Genomic DNA, 5,993 nt, shown 5'->3' with positions numbered 1-5,993 from the left:
GCTGAGCCTGCTCTAGCTGTGCAGACGGAGGGCCTCCCCGGACATGGTCGCAGGAATCATCCTGGCTTGCCGGGGACTTTCTGGTTGTAGCGCCCAAAGTCTCATGGCCTAGGAGACCCCCCTCCGTCTGGGCAACCTGACACAGTTGGTGGCTCTGCCTGGGACCGGCTCGGCAGACACAGCCCCCGGCTCCTGGGACGACTGACGGCCCGTCTTCCACAGAGAAATAAACTTGTGTCTCGTTAAAGCCGCGGTTATTTCCGTCTCTATCAAAGTAGCTAAACCAGTATTCCGAGTCAGGGGTGTTCAAGCTTCGCCATGTGGCTGAATCACTGGGCGGGGGTGGGGGGTGCTAGTGAAGAGCCCCCAGGCCTGGGCTCAGCCCGTAGGATGGGCCAGGAGTCGGCCTCCCTACCGCGTTCCCTGCGGATTCTGAGAGGCCTGAGGCTGAGCACAGCCGCCCTAAGTAGGAGATCCCCTAAGTAGGAGATCGTCCGTCACGAGGAACGGGCGGAGGAAGGGGAGACAGACCGGGAACCTGCGGCTCTTGGGGCTGTCCCGGGCCACGGCAGCCCTGGGGAGCAGGAGCCCCCAAACAGAACCTGCCTGTGAGCCCTGACCCCCCGCAACCCGCTGGGGGCCTACGCCAGGCAGGGAAGGGGGGGCCAGATGATGGCTTCTTGCCTCCGCCACACCCTCAGGGACTCAGCGAGCCCCTGGGGACACAGCTGCCCACGCCGCCAGGACTCTGGGGCCACAGCCTCGGGCCCCTGAGCTTCCCCTGTGGGGATGGAGGGCACACGGCCAGTCCCTGGGGGGGGCATCCTTCTCCTCATTTCCCCCCATTTATAGAGGTATGATTGACGTCTGCCTCCTGCGTTTACTACCTGATGACTTCGGTCGTGTGCATGACCCACCAAACCATCACCCCGTGGAGGCGGTGGAGGCGGTGGGCACATCGGCCGCTCGTCAGGGCCAGGATTCATCTGGCTCCCTGTGGCCCCCTCCTCCCTTCCCCACTCCCCTGTCCCCGGAGTTTGCCTTGTTGGGGGGATTTTCAGCTGCAAGTTCAATGTCTTTAATAGAAATCCCACCATTCAGGTCATCTGTTCCTGCTCAGGCGAGTTCCACCGTCCGTCTCCCCAGGAAGAGGGGAGAGCCGGGCTCCTCTCTTGTTTACTAAAACTGTCAGATTATGAACGTAAGCATGATACCCTGTTATCATCCTTTTAATACCTGTAGGGTCTCTGGCATTACCTCCTCTCCCATTCCTAATATTGTGCCTTGTGTTTTCTCACTCCTTGTCCTGATCAGCTTGGCTAGAGGTTTGTTTGTTCATTTATTTATTTTACTGATCTTCTGGAAAAACCAGGTGTTGCCTTGATTGATTTTCTGTATTATTGTTTTGTGTTTTATTTAATTGATTTCCACTCTGATCTCTGTTTTTTTCCTCTCTCCTCACTTTGGGTTTATTTGCTCTGCTTTTCTAGCTTTTTTTTTTCTTTTAAAGATTTAATTTATTTATTCATGAGAGACAGAGACAGAGAGGCAGAGACACAGGCAGAGGGAGAAGCAGGCTCCATGCAGGGAGCCTGATGTGGGACTTGATCCTAGTACTCCAGACCAAGGCCCTGAGCCAAAGGCTGACCCCAACCCCTGAGCCAGCCCCCAGGCATCCCTGCTTTTCTAGCTTCTTAAGGTGGTGTGCGTTAGGTCACTCGAGCTGTGTCTGTCATTTATAGTATTTTGTTTCCTCTGTGTTTCATCTTGGATAGTTTCTGTTTCTACCTAGATGCTCGCTGCTTCTGCAGCGGACAATTTGCAATGAACTCCACGAGTGTAATTTCCATCCCGGCCACCAGATTTTCCGTCTATGGAGGTTTGATTGGGTCTGTTTCAGGGTTTCATGGCTCTACCGAATGTATTCGAGCGTTCCTGGGTCTTCCCGAACATACTGGAATATAAATACAAAATAGTTTTAGTGTTCCCGTTGCTGCCTTTGTCATTTCTGGATCTGTTTCTATTGCTTGGTTTTTCTCCCCATTGTGTGGTTTTCTGCTTCTTTGTATGCCTGGTAATCTTGGATCGGTTGGCACACGTTGCGAGTTTTACATCGTTGGGCACTGTATACTTCTGTATCCTGTAAGTATTTGTGAGCTTTGCTCTGGGACACAGCTAAGTTGATTGTGTTTGATCCCCTTGAAGATCTCATAAACGTTCTGAGGACTGGTTCCACCTTTCTTCTTGGGAAAAGTTTTCCCCAACAAGGAGTATCTGTACTCTGTGTCCTGTGAATGGTGAGGCTAATTCCTTCTGGTGGATGGGAACACACACCATTTCTGGCATGTATTTTTTAAAAGAAATTCTGGGAAAATATGCATCACGTAAAACTCACCATTTTAACCGTTTTTAAGTGTCCTGTTCAGTGGTGCTAAGTACAGTCACAGTGTTGTGCCACCAGCAGCACCACCTGTCTCCAGAACTTTTTTCATCTTCCCAACCTGAAGCTCTGCCCCGATAGACACAAACCCCTCTTCCCCCTCCCCGGTCCCTTCCCCTTCTACTTCCTATCTCTATCCATGTGATGCCCCTCAGTACCTCATACAGATGGAACCATACAATATCTGTCTTTTTGCAACTCGCTCACTTCATTGAGTCCAATGTCCTTAAGGTTCATGCATGTTGTAATAGGTGTCAGAATTTTCTGCTTTTTTAAAAAATGACGATGATGATGATGATGATGTCTGAAAAATGTTGCATTGTACTGGCGGACCACAGTTCGTTTGTCTCTTCACCCAACGATGCACACTGGGGCTGCTTCCACCTTTTGGCTGCTGTGAGCGACACTGCTGAGGACATGGGTGTGCATGTGTCTGTCCCAGGAAGGTCCCCAGAGCCACGCTCTCTTCGCTCTCTTCGTGACTCAGCTTCTGCAGACCCGCAGCCACAGCCACACCTTTGTCTGGCAGTGCCTGCGCCCTTCGGGACGCACCCTCTCCACGCTGGGCCCCTCGGCTCTCCGCAGGCCGCAGGCTGGGGCGACTGCAGGGCTCGCCTCATTTGTTGCCTGGCTCCTGCCTGGTATCCCGTGGCCATGAACTGATGTTTCGTATATTTGGTGCATTTAAAAAAAAAAACAAAACATTTTATTTATTTATTCATGAGAGGCATAGAGAGAGAGAGAGACAGAGACACAGGCAGAGGGAGAAGCAGGCTCCACGCAGGGAGCCCGATGTGGGACTCGATCTAGGGTCTCCAGGATCCCACCTAGGGCTGAAGGCGGCGCTAAACCGCTGAGCCACCGGGGCTGCCCTATTTGGTGCATTTTTAAGTTGTTTCTGGTGGGATTGTGAATCTGGTCCCTGTCACTCTGCCTTGGCCCAAAGTGAAATCTTCCCCTTCTCCTTGTGACCCCAAGGAAGGTCGCTGAAGCATCCAGCTGCGGAAGTATCCTCCTGCTGCATTCCTTTCCTGGGGACGGCTCTGGCTGTCCCCGCCGGCCATCTGCGCATGGCCTCATTTGTGGTTAGGCCTTTGCTGGGCTCTTCAGGGCCACCGTCTGACACCGGACTGTCCTGGGGGCTCAGATGTACCCTCAGCTCAAGGTGGGGCGTGGGGCTGTCCGTCACAGCTCACCCACGTCCAGGTGTAGCACTTCACATTGCACACAACTTCCCTGACAGCCTGGGGGCGGCGTGAGTGCTGCCCCGAGGGCCCGTCCCCAGGAGTGGCTACTTGGTGGGTCTCAGCGGCAGAGCCAGCGCAGTCCTTCAGGGGGACCCTCTGGGTACCTTCTCTCCTGCCCTGAGACTCGCGGACCAGCCTTCCTGTAACTGCAGGCAGAAAGTCACTCGAATGCCCCTCAGGCCAGAACGGGGGTCTTGGGAAGACACCCTGATGCTCGGGCCAAGGACACAGCCATGGCCCAGGCAATGCTTGGTTGTACATTTTGCTAAGTCAGCCTTATTTAGTGTTTATGCCTTGTTTTTTAATTATTTTTCAAAGATTATATGTATTTATTCATGAGAGACAGAGGCAGAGGCAGAGGCAGAGGCAGAGGCAGAGGGAGAGGCAGGCTCCCTGCAGGGGGCCCGATGCCGGACTCGATGCTGGACCCCAGGATCACGCCCTGGGCCGAAGGCAGACACTAAACTGCTGAGCCACCCGGGCGTCCCTCCTTCTTGGTTTATACTGCATCCGTGTAAGGTTTTAATTTTCTTTAGGAGTCACTGCGGCTCAGACCGTGAGAGGTGACGTATAGCATGCAGTTGCTTTCCTTGTAATTCCCATTGGGAATTTTCTCTGTGATTATTCAGAAGCATATTTTTCCTTTTATCTACATTTCTAAATTAAACAAATCATTTTTTGAAAAATTAAATTTAAACACGTGTATAATTTTACAAAGTCAGATAGTAATTATAAAGCTCGTTGAGAAACACCGGCGCCTCCTGCCCTGTTTTCCCGCTCCAAGTGAGCATCCTCTGCGCACTGTGATCATACAGCGATGTTTCCTGGTTCAGCTTTTGAATTTTTTTTTTTAATAATTACCTCATTTAAAAAATTTGCAGTTTTCTTATGTAATTGTGAGGAACTCCGTGCTCTTTGATGTTCAAACCTTTGAAGTTTAAGTCTTTCCTAATGTGTTCAAATATATGAAATCATTTCTTTTCTTCTTTCCTCCCCCCTGCCTCCTCCCTGCTCTGTCCTGAGGGCGTCCCCATGGAGTGCTGAGCACCCACTCCCCTCTGCACCCCTGGGGAGTCCAGCCAAGCCGTGTCCTCCATTCACCACCACCCCAGATGCCCTGCATGTCCTTCTGGGTTGGGGTACCGTTTCCTTCCTTGGTTCAGGTCCTTATCTCGGGGGAACCTATCTGCAGGAACTTTGAGAAAGGGAAGAAGTCAAAGGTCAGATGCTTGTCTTTATGGCCTTTCTGTGCTCATAGCAGGGCCGAGTGCAGAGTTCCCTGTAGGGAGTCATTTCCCTCAGAGATTTGCAGACTTTGCTCGGTCTCCCAGCTTCCCGGGGTTTCTGCTGCAAGCTGGACACCGGCTTCCGGCCTGGCCTGGCCGAGGCTTGAATCCTGCCCCCCACCCCCACCCCAATGTGAATGAAGGTGAACTGTGCCGGGCCGTGACCCCTGGTGCTCCGTCGTGGCCTGGCGCTGTATTATTTCCTCACTGCGAGAGTGTCGCTCTCGTGTCCTGGAACTCCTAGTATCCAGACACTGGACTTGCTGCCCTAATCCTGCCCCCCCTGTGTCCCTCCTCCCCGTTGCCTTCCTCTGCCCTCCGTGAGATCTCGACTTTGGTTTCCAACCCTTTTCTTGAGTTTTATTGCTGTTCCCATATTTTTATTTCCCCAGTGCTTTCCTCCTGCTCCTCTGGATTGCGTCTGTACTCAGTTCTCCTCCGCCCCTGAGCAGCCCCCCAGCCCCCACCCCCAGTCTAGCCCAGTGGTGCTGCAGCCCAGGGCCTGGAGGGAGGGAGTGGCTCCCTCAGCGCCCCCTCCTTGTTTACCTAGCTCCCACTGTTCTCACCAATGCTGTGCACACTTACGTAAGGCCTATTGCACGTGCACCTGTGCACGCCCAGAGCTTATGTTCATGAGGCCACCTTCACGCCCAGCCTGGTCCCCGGGGGTTTGGAGTTGTGAGGGACCCTGTCCCGACCCTGAAGGGGTGTTGGGGATGAGCTCCCTGGGGGGCGGTTCTGGCACAGCGGCAGGCTTGCACTGAGGAGTTCTCCACATTTTCCAGGCCCCCCCCCATGTGTCCCTCTGGCCCAGTCACTGCCTGTTCCCGGAGGGAGAGGGGAGGAGGTCAGCCATGTGGGGCAGGTGCCCTGAGGCCTGCGGGACGGAGGAGGGGGGTTGGGGGGGGTGGGGACACAGGAGGGCCTCTTGGTGCACCCTGCACCCTCAGGGGTCTAGAGCGAACCCCTGCCCCTCTCAGGCCTCAGTTTCCCTATCTGCATGAGTATCTACTGTTGGTT

This window comes from Nyctereutes procyonoides, unplaced genomic scaffold (genome assembly GCF_905146905.1).
Source record: "Nyctereutes procyonoides isolate TBG_1078 unplaced genomic scaffold, NYPRO_anot_genome, whole genome shotgun sequence".
Lineage (NCBI taxonomy): Eukaryota > Metazoa > Chordata > Mammalia > Carnivora > Canidae > Nyctereutes > Nyctereutes procyonoides.
The sequence above is the reverse complement of the archived record's forward strand: the minus strand, read 5'-3'. Positions refer to the sequence as shown.